Consider the following 14,559-nt stretch of genomic DNA (forward strand, 5'->3'; position numbering starts at 1 on the left):
TGAGAATGCTGAGGAACTGACTTTATACCTAGGTTTCCATGTGGACAAACTTCCTATGTCACAGCACTTCTATGTGCCCTGCTTCCCAATCCTATAAGCAGAATTTGCTGACTAGAACAACCTACTGTAATCCGGTAATGCCTGTCACAGAATGAACAAGTCTGCATAATTCTGGAGTGCCCAGTTTTCTACAGCATAATCCACATTCTCCAAATAACTTTTTTTCAGTAATGAGGCGGACATTTTGAATTTTACCTACTAAATCTGTCTGCTACTCAGTTGGTTCCGAATCTGGCAAGAAAGAGAATGATCTAATATGTATCTTCTCAGAATTGTAAAGACATGTCCACACAAAAACTTGTAGTAAAGTATTAACAGAAGTCTGAGTCATATTAGCCAACAAATGGTAACCTAGCTATTAATTTGTGAATGGATAGACAAAATGTGACTTCTTCATACAATAGAATTCTAGAATAGACAAGATTATAGTGATCAAAAGTGGATAAGTCATTGTCTGGGAGCCCTGCAAAATTGGAGAAAGATGGTAAAGGGGCGCCAAGAACTTTTTGAGGTGATGGAGTGTTTCAAAACTAGATTTTAGTCATAGTTACATGCTTGTATGTACTTAATAGAATTATTTTAATTGTGAATTTAAAACAGATTTTATTATAAATAAATTATATGTCAATAAGCTATACCTCAATAAAGCTATAAAATAACTCAAGTTAATAATGCCTAATAAAATATTAGCATGTTGACTAGAGATAATACCAAAGACATAGTTGCCCTTCTCAAGAAGCTAATGACAAAAATCAAAAGGACATAATAGAGATAACAGAACAACCATGCTACACAAATGAACTTTGAGATATTATCCCAGAACTGTTAAAAAGGGGCACAGTTAATTATTGCTGTTTCCAACATTCTACTAAATTGGTCAAACAATGCTAAATTAGGGAGAAAAAAGAAAAGAATTGAAACATGTCTTGCATATTACAATTACGTGATTTTAAAAGAATATTGGTGACGTGTAAACTATATAATGAGGAACACAGGCCCAGTTTGGGGCATCTCTCTGGAATGTGGAGTTAAGGTGTCAAAATATCACTTTTAAGATTGAAATATATCAAAACAATAAATATAGAGGGATATGATTAAGTGATTTTAAAATGTGTAATAATACTAAGGAGAACAATGTGTTTCTCCCAACTTGCCATGTTTCCTCAAATTTTCCTAAAATGTTATGTGAAAAATATAAATAACATAAGCTTCTGGAGACTAGTTTTGTAATATGTGTACCATGACATGGTTAACAAACTCATGTATTGACAGACACTGATGATAATTGATGAGGCCCCTCAAAGGAGATGGGTAACTAGCAAAGTTGTCCTAGTAAACATGATCCTGTAATGGCAAAAAAGTGTTTTAGTACCAATGACAATATGAAATGAAACTAGAATAAATTACTTAGGTTCCATCAAAGGCCAAGTGCTAAGTCCAAAGGTAAAATTCCACTCATTCCTTCTGATTTTGACTCAAAAAACATCTTATGAAGATGGTATCTTGAGTAGCAGATGTAACTATGTACTCTAGTCACCCATAAGTTTTAGTCCATATTCTACTTTAATATAATGGCTTTGTAGTTTCTGAACCCTTTTCTAATCAGCCTTTTATTGTACTAAGTTTTCATTTCAGTTTTGCCATAGACTTTTTTTGTGTGCGTTTCATTATTCTAGTTTTCAGGCTTCTGATCCATGCATCTAAATAACTTGATTTTATATATTTTGACATACTCTTTGTCCAAAAAAAAAAAAATTCTTTAAGTTTAAAAATCTAAACTTTGTCAAGAAGAAAATATTGAGAATATTTAGATCAACATACCTTAGTAAAAAGCAATTGAAATTAAATCCCAGATTTGGTGAAGACTGTTGCCCTTATTTTAGAAGAAGGGATCTTTGTTCACTTATAGGAAAGACATCTGACAATATAGAGATATACACTCCTTAACTTACAAATATTTATTTTCTTTCTGTTTGTAAGATGTCCAAATTAGTGAATACTAATGTAGTTCCATCTTATTGAAACAATATATTTTTAAATTAACTCTAATTCAGTGAATTGGATTAATTATATAAAATTGCTTAATTCTGAATTTCTGGTCCAAATAATTCCACCAACATTTAATTTATGTAAACATATATTAGTAGTGCTTCACAGCGTGGTTCACTCTGGTACATGTTGCATTTGAGGATATTTTGCAAAATGCAGTATTCTTTTCAAATACTCATTGCATTTTCTTCTCCTTATCAGTAATAATGGCAATAGTAATACACTTACAGACTTTGATTATGTGAGGATACACTGTTACCCTTCACATTGTGAGTTCTCTGCCTGGATTCACAGAACTGCAACCCAGTTATCCTGATCTGACTGAATGATGCTGAAATGCCACCAAGCTGAGTTGGGGCTAACTGCACTTTCCCCCTAAAATCTAATTTGCTTATTATCTTTCATGTGGGTTCTGGCCTGCAGAAGTCCCACCGAGACGGAATGAATTACTTGAGACTCTGTGGAAAAAGTCAAGAGAGTGGGAGGGAGTCGGGAGCCAACTCCAAGAGCCTCTCAAATGCTCCCACATTTATTGTGTACAATCAAAGGAAAAATCACTAACAGTTGTGTGATGGAATGCAGGAATTTAGGGAAAGACACGATGGGATCGAGATTGTAGAGATCACAATGAGTACAAAAGACTTTGTTTATCTTTAGGGATGTCATGGGGAGAGGGGATCAAGATACATTCTTATGGATATGTTAAAGCAGACCACCAGACCAGCCAGTTCCTTGTTTTGGGGATAAAAGGCTATCTAACAGCAGGCATGCCCAGCGTTTATAGCTGAGGGCCTGGGTCTTTGCTTTGCAACGAGCAGAGTGCTGTCTAAAACCTCAACTACACAAGCAAGGCATTGTCTCTCTTTTTACAGCTAGGAGACAGGAGTGCAGATGCACAGGCACCTACTTGCAAGGCAGTTACTAAGCACATTTGTTCTTTAAGGAGACAAGCGGCTGGGGTCTGTTACAATTTGTTAACCCAATCATGGGCTCTCATACTTTCAAACATAATCAGAAATTTGGATTGGATTAAGGTAGGAACTAGCTTGGAAGCCATTCAAAAGCCTACAAGACTCCAGGCATAGTAAATATAAATGATTAAATTTAAAAGTTGTCACATAGGAACTCTTGCTTCTAAATGCATTCTTGTCTCTTACAGAAACTTCTATTTGTGGAATACATTCTTCTCTCTGTAGAGAAATATTTTTAACAGTAGTAATAATTATGCAAAAATATTTTGCATAGGTACTATGTTGAAGATACAGCAAAATGTTGGGATACAGTGAATTTAATTCAAATGGTGCTGATTCTCTTTCTTAGCATTGTCTGGGCATCTTGCCACTGTATATCCCACTGTGGTAGTAATATAGCTAACTAATTATTTATTAATTTCATCTGTATGAGCGATCATTTTTCACTGGTTTTTCCATCTGCTTTATATTATCATTATATATACGTAATAATCATTCTGATTATTTTGTTTCTCAATGATTTTTTAAATAATTTCACAATCAAAGGACATTGATTATAGCTCTTGACATTAAAACACCTATAAAATTATTGTCCACAAATAATCACCATAGTCATTGAAAAAATTAGTTTAAAGTACAATGAACTTTAAATTGACTTTAATTTCTTTTGTAGTTGTATTTGAATCAAGCTTTTTAAAAAGCTATGTAACTAACAGTCTAGGAATATGAAAACATTTCAAAGATCCAAAAAATTAAATAAGAGACGATTGAGAATACAAGCTTTGGCAAGAATGAAATATTAATCAGTGGTTTCATCTGACAAGAGACTCAGTCTTTTGAAACTAACATAAAATGCCGAATTTGTATAGTGAACATGCAACATAATTAGACATTTCTAATAATTGACTCTGTCAATAGCAAATATTGATATTTTGAGTAGATTACCACTCATTTTCTTTTTTTAAGGAAAAATGATAATCTAATGAAAAAAGATTAGATTGTTGCACATTCTTTCCCTGTGAATTAGTAATTTGATACTAGTAACTGACACAATGGTACACTCTTGATGATATATTGAATTATCATGAAGTGGATTGACATATCTATATGAATCACATGTTTTAATGGTCATGTTGATAAAGATCTATAAATTTTCCCATTCTTTTCTTTCCTACTCATCCCACTATTCATCTTTATCATCGGTGAAAATGGACAAAACCATTATAAAGTGACTATAATTTGATGTAAATAAGCCTGATGGAGATTTTTTTTTTTTAGGCTGCAACCATTTGTCCCTCAGAACAGAACAATTAACTAGACAAAGGACTACAGATCTAATTTTCATGGTATGTGAAAACTAAAATGCTTCTGGGGAAAGTAAAAGCAAACATTCCCTATCTTTATATCATACACAGGCTTAGCTCATTTTATTGTGCTTTGCAGATATCGAGGCTTTTACAGCCTGAAGGTTTGTGGCAACACGACCTGGAGCAAGTCGATTGGCACCATTTTTCCAACAGCATTTGCTCACTTCCTGCCTCTGTGTCACATTCTGGTAATTCTTGCAATATTTCAAACTTTTTCATTATTGTTATATTTTTATGGTGATCTTTGATCAGTTATCTTTGTGTTACTATTGCAATTATTTTGGCGGGCCACTAACCAAGCTCATATAAGATGGTAAATTTAATCGATAAATGTGTGTGCTCTGAATGATCCACCGACCGGCTGAACCCCCATCTCTCTCCCACTCCTCAGGCCTCCTGACCAAAGGGACACACAGTATTGAAATTAAGCCTATTAATAACTCTACAATGGCCTCTAAGTGTTGAAGTGAAAAGAGAGTCACACTGTCTCTCATTTTAAATAAAAAGCTAGAAATGCTTAAGCTTAGTGAGGAAGGCATGTGGAAAGCCGAGATAGGCCGAAAGCTAGGCCTCTTGTGTAAACAGTTAGCCAAGTTGTGAATACAAAGGAAAAGTTCTAGAAGGACATTAAATCTGCTTCTCCAGTGAACATACAGATGATAAGGTGAAACAGCCTTTTGGCTAATATGGAGAAAATTTTACTGGTCTGGATAGAAGATCAAACCAGCCATAACATTCTCTTAAGACAAAGCCTAATCCAGAGCATGGCCCTAACTCTCCTCAGTTCTATGAAGGCAGAAGAAAAGTTGGAAGCTAGCGGAGTTTGCTTCACGAAGTTTAAGGAAAGAAGGCATCTCCGTAACATGAAAATGCAAGGTGAAGCAGCAAGTGCTGATGTAGAAGCTTCAGCAAGTTATCCAGAAGATCTAGCTGAGATCATTCATGAAGGTAGCTACATAAAACACCAGATTTTCTGTGTAGATGAAACAGCTTTCTACTGAAAGAAGATGCCATCTAGAACTTTCATAAAGAAAGAAGTTAATACCTGGCTTCAAGCTTCGAAGGAAAGGCTGACTCTAATTAGGGGCTAGTGCAGCTGGAGACTCTTAAGTTGAAGTCAGTGCTCATGTACCATTCCCCAAATCCTAGAGCCCTTAAGATGATGCTAAATCTACTCTGCCTGTGCTCTATCAATGGAACAACAAAGCATGGGTGATAGCACATCTATTTATATGGTTTACTGACTATTTTTAGCCCACTGTTGAGTCCTAGTGCTCAGTAAAAAAGACTCCTTTGAAAATATTACTGCTTATAGACAATGTACCTGGTCACCCAAGAGCTCTGATGGAAACGTACAACAAGAATCATGTTGTTTTCATGCTGCAAACAGCATCCATTCTGCAGCCCATGGATCAAGGAGTAATTCTGAATTTCAAGTCTTATTATTTAAGAAATACTTTTCATAAGGCATATACATAGCTGCCATAAATAGTGATTCTTCAGATGGATCTGGGCAAAGTAAATTGAAAACTTTCTGGAAAGGATTCACCATCCTAGATACCATTGAGGACATTTACAATTCATGGAAAGAAGTCAAAACATCAATGTTCACAAGAGTTTGGAAGAAACTGATTCCAGCTTCATGGGTGACTTTGTGTGTGTGTGTGTTTGTGTGACTCAAAACTTTAGTGGAGGAAGAAATTGCAGATTTGGTGGAAATTGCAAGAGATAGAAAATTAGAAATTTTCTGGAGCCTGAAGATGTAACTGAATCTTACTATAAAACTTTAGTGGATAAAGAGTTACTTCTTATGGATGAGCAAAGATGAAGTGGTTTCTTGCTCTTGGTGAAGATGCTGTAAAGATTGTTGAGATACAACGGAAGATTTAGAATATCACATAAATTTAGTTGATAAAGCAAAGGCAAAATTTGAGTGAATTGACTCCAATTTGAAAGAAATTCTACTGTGGGGAAAATGCTACCAAAGTGTATTATGTGCTACAGAGAAATTGTTAGTGAAAGAAAGAGTCAATTGATGTGGCGAACTTCATTGTTGTCTTGCTTTAAGAAATTGACACAGTGGCCCCAGCCTTCAGCCGCCACCACCCTGATCAGTCAGCAGCCATCAACGTTGAGGGAAGACCCTCCACCAGCAAAAAGATTACAACTTGTTGAAGGCTCAGATAATGGTTAGCATATTTTAGTAATGAAGTATTTTTAATTAAGGTATGTACATTGACTTTTTAGATGTAATGCTATTACACACTTAATATACTACAATATGTTGTAAACATAGTTTTAATATGCACTGGGAAACCAAAAATTTCATGTGACTCTCTTTATTGTGATGTGCACATTATTGTGGTGGTCTGGAACAGAACCCACAATATTTCCGAGGTATGCCTGTGCAATTTCTATGCTTCCTGAGGCTAAGTCTTATAAGAGTGCTGGATAAAAAAGACAGATTATATTCAAGCAGCTGAAAATTAAAGAAAGATAAAGAGAAAATCTTGACAGCAGCCAGAGGAAAAAAGATACATTGTATAGAAAGAAACAAAGATAGAAATTATAGAAGTATAAAGAAATGTCAAATATTGAAAGAAAAATCACTCATACTATAATTCTGTACTAAAAAATAAAAGCAAAATATATTTGGAGGAAAATAAAAACAGAGAGAACTAGTATGTCTGAATCACAAATAATATTAACAGAGATTCTTCTGGTAGGAGGAATATGATCCAGTCAGAAACTTTGGAAAACTGTTTTATAATTTCTGTAAAGTAAAAAAAAAAAAATCTAAGTATTCAGAAGTCAGTAACTTCTATATAAACTCTATGGACAGTAGTTCAGATAGCAATTCCATACTCACAGCGTTTGCTGTGCCGGTTTAGGTTTGTCCAAAAGGATGTACAGTCAGGGATTAGACTGAAACTGTGTGGTTAATTCAAGTCTCAGTTTAGTTCTCACTTTCTTAGGCTAGCTTTGGTTTGTTCCATGCGTATGTGTTTTAGGGATTAGGCTGTGACATGCATGAATACATGTATAAGCATACCTCATTTTATTGCACTTTACAAATACTGCATTTTTTTTTCCCACAAATTAAACGTTTGTGCCAACCCTACCTGAAACAAGTCTATTGGCACCATTTTTTCCCCAACAGCATTTGCTCACTTCCTGTCTCTATGTCACACTTTGGTAATTCTCACAAAATTTCAAAATTTTTCGTTATTATTATATATATTTTTTGGTGATCTGTGATCAGTTATCCTTAATGTTACTATTACAAACTCACTGAAGGTTCAGATGATAGCAATTTTTTAGCAATGAAGTATTTTTAAATTAAGGTATGTACTTTTTTTAAAGACATAATGCTATTGCACACTTAATGGACTACAGTATAGTTTACACCTAACTTTTATGTGCACTGGGAAATCAAAAAAATGTGTGTGACTCATTTTACTGCGTTTTTCGGTGGTCTGGAACTGAACCTGCGGTACCTCCGAGGCTCGCCTGTAAAAAGAATTAGGGGACCCCTTTTTCTGGCTTCTCCTCTCTAGTGTTTCCTGCTCACACTCCTGCTTGCCTGAGGCCCTTTCAGTGTTTCCCTTTGGTCATAAACAGGGAGGGAATTCTATCACTGTTCTAGTTGCAGACACCACTGTGGCTGGAGCCCAAGACACAAGTCAAGCCTCGAGAAGGAAAAAACAGAAACAAAAACCAGAAAACTCATCCTTTGAGGGTTGCTTCTCAACGTTTGACTCTTTTCCACAGCTTACCTGCCTTAAATATCCCATTCTTTAAATAGCTTGATTTTTTGTTTCTTTGTATGTGTGCGTGTGTGTATTTGCTAAAGCTCAGTTATAGTAAGGGACAGAGATGCACTCTGGAGAACTTGCACTGCCTCAGTGAAACCAAAACTCCTCCTATATATTTACCTTAAATTTGGGTTATTTCATATTTCTGCTAATGAGTTTTTATTTTTAGAAATACTGACTGGTTCTTTTCCCAATCTTCATGATACTTTCTCTAATTTTGCCTTTCTTTTAGTAGTTTTCCAAAATTTTTTCTTTTATTTTTAGATGTAGTTAATATAGTTTTACATTTTTAATAATCTATGTCCCTTTGTACCAGTATTTGAAGTTTTCCCCTGTCTGTTTCTCCTGACTGTCATTTCTGTTTATTGTTCTCGTTATTCTCTGCACCCGGTACGTTCGACCTTATGTTGACCATTTCAGAATCCATTTGTATAGTGTTTGCCTGACCGTGTCCGCTGTGCTCCTTAAAGGCCTTAGCAGTCTGGAGCTGCTTTAAAACAATTTGATAGCTTATGCTTCTTTGACCTTTCAGAATATGTGAACACACACTGTAAATTTGCATGGTGGCTGGTTTAATTCTGGCTGTTGCTTCCACTGACGGTATATTACTTTGGATTACTACTTCATTTTATAATGAGTTGAATCCCCAGCCTGGGCTCAGAGTTTTGATTTATATTCTTTTACCCTGGGAGGTAATCAGAACCAGAGTCTTAATTTACTGAGATTTGGTAATGCCCCTTAGGGGGAAAAAAAAAGAAGCTAAATCCCCTTTAGGAAAAAAAAAACGCAGTTGTGTTCCAATTTCCTATTTAGTTTTGACCTTGTGTGTGTGTGTGTGTGTGTGCATATATATAAAAATAAAATTTATAGTTGATTTACAATAAAATATTAGTTTCAGATGTACAACATAGTGATTCAATATTTTCATAGATTATACTCCATTTAAAGTTACTACAAAATAATGGCTATAGTTCTCTGTGCTGTACAATATATCCTTGTTGCTTATCTATTTTATACATAGTAGTTGACCTTAGTATATTTTGAGCTCAGGATGTATTTCAGCCATTTTATGCTAAGACTTTAAAAAATTTATCCAGCATATTTAAATATTTTCAGCACTAAAATGGATCTTATTAATTGAGACAACATTAGCAGAAATTAGAAGCATATAGCTTTAACCTTAAAACTTTAACTCTTCTGGGATTTACCTCTGCCTCTATTATGAAATATGTTTATAATATTTTCCTAAAATGAATAGCCAGTTATCTCAACATTGTCTCATGTTGAGATAACAATTGTCCATTTTCTTTCAATTATATGACTTGTATTATTTATTACATAGTATATGCATATGTATGAAAAACCTTCTTCTGAAATTTCTATTCTCTTAAATTACTTTATTTTTAATTTCTGTATCAGCACCATTCTCTTTAAATTACTATCATTTATATTTAATCAAGGTCCTCTCATATTCCTCTTTGCCAAAATTTGTTTGGCTGTACTCATGCACTAATTCTTCCCAATACATTTTAGGAGTAGCTTTTAGAATTTCATCAATATACAACTGAAATTAGATTAAGATTTTTAAATTAATTTAGGGAGAAATAGTATCTCTGCGATATTGAATATTCCAAAGTTATATCTATATTATTGTATTATTTAATTTTATTTAGTTTTTATATGGTTATTATCCCGTGTTTAATATTTAAAAATAGCCTAGGTTAGGATTATTAAGAATAATACATGCTATGAGAAACTTTGTTCATATCTTTTGGGAAATAAGTCTATGAATGTCCTTGTGTATAAACAGACATGGGCTTGCAGATCATTTTGTCTATGTACACTCTTAATACATACTAACAAATTATTTTCCGAAGTGGCTAAATAAGTGTATATTGCTGCTGTATTTTGTAAGTTTCAGTGGATTCACATTTCACTAACATTTAGCATTGTCTGTCTTTTTTATGGTACCTGTTCTGGTGGGTATGTAGTGGTTTGTGTTTTAACTTGTATTTCTCTGATGAATAATAAAGTTGAGCACTTTCTTGTATGCTTGTTTACATTTGAATATCATTTTGTGTGAAGTGTCCAGTGAAGAATTTTATCAATGAGGGACAATTACATCTCTATGTGTAGAACTTTTTATACATTCTGAATAAAATTCTTTTGTCAGATGTATACATCCCACCCTTTGGGATCTTTTCATCATACTAATTAGCATCTTTTTTATTATCAGAAGTTATTAATATTAATATATTGATTTATTCATTTTTACCTTTATTAATAGAACTTTTAATATAATATTTAAGCAATTTTTACCTACTTAAATGTCACGATCACACTTTTTTCTATAAAAGCATTAATGATTTTACCATTAGAAATTACGTGTACAATTCATTAGAAATTAATACTTTCTATATGAACATCTAATTTATTCGGCACCATTTATTGAATAGAACATAGTTTCCCATTGTCCTAAATCAGATGAAGGTATATGGGTGTATCTGTTTCTTTACTCTCTATTCTGTTCCATTGGTCTAATTGTCTAGCATTGTGCCTTATTTTTTCTTGATTATTTGTGTTTTATATATATTTTAGATCAGGTTGTCTACAGACACGCACAGAGGTATGTACACACACTCATGACATGCCAGAAATTTCAATGGGAGGGGATTGAATTTACCAATTTGAGAAAATTACCATCTTTACAGTACGGATTTGATGTTACAATATTTTGTTTAGAATATTTGTGTCTGTGTTCATGGGGGACATTGATCTGCAGTTTACCTTTTTCTTCTGGTTTTGTTGAGATGTAATTGACGTAGAGCACTGTATTAGTTTAAGGTGTACAGCATGATGACTTGCCTTGCCTACATAGTGAAATGATTATCACAGTGAGTTTAGTGACTGCCCATCATCTCATACAGACATGAAATTAAAGAAATAAAAAGATTTTCCTTGTGATGAGAACTTAGAATTGGCTCTTAACAACTTTCATATATAACATACAGCAGCATTAATTATATCTACCATGTTGTACATTACATCCTTAGTACTTATTTATCTTATAGCTGGAAGTTTGTACCTTTTGACTGCCTTCATGTAATTCCTCCTCCCCCATCCCCCCCCACCTCTGGTAAACACAAGTCTGATCTTTTTCTCTGAGTTTATTTGTTTGTTTTTGAATTATAATTGACCTACAACACTGTGTTATTTCCTGTTATACAATCTAGTGATTCAGTATTTTTGTACATGTCAAAATAATAAGCACAGTTTACTTCTTCTAGGTTTTGGTTCAAGATAATGCCCATACAAGGAGTTGGGAAGTATTCACTTCTCTTACATTTTCTGGAAAACTTTGTATAAAATTGGTCTGATTTCTTCTGAAAATATTTGGTAGCATTTCACCAGTGAGATTCTGGGCCGGGGAAGGATTTATCTGCAATTTCAATTTCCTTAGTAGATAAAGAGCTATTCAGAGTATTGATTTCTTCTTGCAAGGATTTTGGTAGTTTGTGTCGTATAAGCAATTTGTCCATTTCATGTAAGTTGTCAAATTTATAGGCAAAAGTTGTTCTTAACACTTCCTCACTTTCCTTTGTCGTGATATCAGTTCTCTCAGCCTGATGTTGGTAATTATCTTCTTTTTTTCTTACTCTTTCTCTTTTATTTATAATTTTTCTCTCATTTTGGAGGGTTTTTTTTCTGTGATTTCATTAATTTTAATTGAAGTATAGTCAGTTATAATGTATTGATTTCTGGTGAACAGCATAATATTTCAATCATACATATACATACATATGTATTCATTTTCATATCTTTTTCATTATAGGTTACTATAAGATATTGAATATAGTTCCCTGTGCTATACAGAAGAAATTTGGTTTTTTTTAATCTATTTTATATATAGTAGTTAATACTTGTGAATTCAAACTCCCAATTTATCCCTTCCCACCTCCTTTCCCCCCCCAGTAATCATAAATTTGTTTTCTATGTCTGTGAGTCTGTGCTTTATAGATAAGTTCATTAGTAGTTCATTAATGTCTTCTTTTTTTAGATTCAACATATGAATGATATCATATGGTATTTTTCTTTCTGTTTCTAGCTTACTTCACTTAGAATGATGATCTCCAGATCCATCCATGTTGTTGCAAATGGCATTATTTTATTCTTTCTTATGACTGGCTAGTATTTCATTGTATAAATGTCCCACAACTTCATCCAGTCCTCTGTCAATGGACATTTGGTTGCTTTATGTCTTGGCTATTGTAAATAGTGCTGCTATGAACACTGGGGTGCATGTATCTTTTCGATTTAGAGTTCCCTCCAGATGTATGCCCAGGAGTGGGGTTGCTGGATCATATAGTAAGTCTATTTTTAGTTTCCTGAGGAATCTCCATTCCTGTTTTCCATAATGGCTGCACCAAACTACATTCCCACCAACAGTGTAGGAGGGTTCCCTTTTCACCACACCCTCTCCAGCATTTATTGTTTGTGGACTTTTGAATAACGGCCATTCTGACTGATGTGGGGTGATACCTCATTATAGTTTTGATTTGTATTTCTCTGGTAATTAGCAATACTGAGCATTTTTTCATGTGCCTGTTGGCCATTTGTATGTCTTCATGAGAGAACTGCTTGTTTAGGTCTTCTGCCCATTTTTGGATTGGGTTGTTTGCTTTATTCTTACTAAGTTGTATGAGCTGTCAATATATTCTGGAAATTAAGCCCTTGTCAGTCTCATCATTTGCAAATATTTTCTCCCATTCCATAGGTTGTCATTTTGTTTTGCTTATTTTGTCATTTGTTTGTTTGCTGTGAAAAAGCTTATCAGTTTGATTAGGTCCCATTTGTTTATTTTTGCTTTTATTTCTATTGCCTGAGTAGACTGGAGGTTTCTATTTCACCAATTTTCACTTTGATTTTTATAATTTCTTCTGCTTGCATTAGATTATATTTGCTCTTCTGTTTCCAGTTTCTTAAGGTGAAAGATAAGGTATATGATTTGAGTCTCTTTATCACTTCTATTATAAATTTTCTATGCTTTAAATATTCCCTTAATATTGTTTTAGTAATATTCCACATATTCTGACATGTTGTGTTTCCATATTCATTCATTTAAACACTTTTAAATTAATGATACTTAATTCACTGTCCAGAATATGATCAACCTAGATAATGGTTTATGCACATGTGACTATAAATGCATTTTGCTCTTTTGCAGGGAGCATGCTACTGTAAGTGTCAACTAGGACAAGCTGGTTGATTGCATTTTCATATCTGACTCTCAGGAAAGCTTTTAAGTTACTTCAAAGCCTTATACAGCCCTATATGGTTTTCTCTCTTACATTTCTCACATCAACTGTTTTACTTCTCTTCTTTCACACTCCACTCAAAATGTAAGCCTCCTCTACCATTATTCCAGTCACACAAGCCTCCTTCTGTTCTTTGAACATGCCAAGGAAGTTCTGCTCCGAGACCTTTGCATTTGTTATTTGTTCATCTGAAATGTTCTTGGCCCAGGGAATGGCCAAATTCAGCATGTGCTTCAGGGCTCTTCTCCGATATGATGTTAGAGGAAAAATCTCCCCCAGTAAATCTGTATAATACAGTGAGCCACACCAGTGTTCCCTTTTCAGCTTACCCTGTTTTATTACTCTACCTTTTATATATTTGATTTTTGTTTGTTTAATTCTTCTTTGTTTGCCTCCAGCCACTGAAATATAACTTCCGTTGAGACAGGAAATTCGTTTTGTTTCATTTTTTATTTCCAGTGCCAAAATGGGGTCTAGAACATGCTATGGTATCTCACACATCTTAAAATACAGGTGTCCAACTATGAGTTTAAAATAATATCTCTGCCCTAAACAATTTTATTACTTTTTAAAATAAGTGTGCAGTCACACTGTTTTTCTAAATTCTGTGTAAACAGGGCTTGAGGCAGAAGGAAAAAATGAAAGTAAAATATTGGAAGAAAACTTATAAAGTGTTTCTGTGTCACTTCTTTGCCCCCATTATTGTTTACTTCCTTCTGAAAACCTGCTTCGTTTTTATCTGCACATGTTGAAACTGGGGTGCGTTTGTGGTTCTGTTTGAAAGTACACTCCCTTCTCCTGGTTTTTTTCTCTTGTGCATTCCTAGATGTCCTTTGCTTTTTCTTCATTCACAGGTCTGATCTCTTTTATATTTTATAGAAATAGTCATGACCCTTCAGTCAATGGCACTCCAGTTCATCTCATTATTACATGATTGTTTGAACCATGACATACTTCAACTTGGGAATCAAAAGAAATGACA

General features: G+C 34.0%; 1 long non-coding RNA gene across 2 annotated transcripts in view; it reads left to right on the forward strand.

The window, feature by feature from the left end:
- LOC116657632 overlaps positions 1–5,622 on the forward strand; it is a 347,184-nt gene extending 341,562 nt beyond the window's left edge. For both annotated transcript variants that reach the window (XR_004312830.1, XR_004312829.1), the window contains 2 exons: positions 4,359–4,426; positions 4,524–5,622. This is a non-coding gene — a long non-coding RNA (uncharacterized LOC116657632). The remainder of the gene's footprint in view (positions 1–4,358; positions 4,427–4,523) is intronic.
- The last annotated feature ends 8,937 nt before the right edge of the window (positions 5,623–14,559 follow it).

Source organism: Camelus ferus, chromosome 2 (genome assembly GCF_009834535.1).
Source record: "Camelus ferus isolate YT-003-E chromosome 2, BCGSAC_Cfer_1.0, whole genome shotgun sequence".
Lineage (NCBI taxonomy): Eukaryota > Metazoa > Chordata > Mammalia > Artiodactyla > Camelidae > Camelus > Camelus ferus.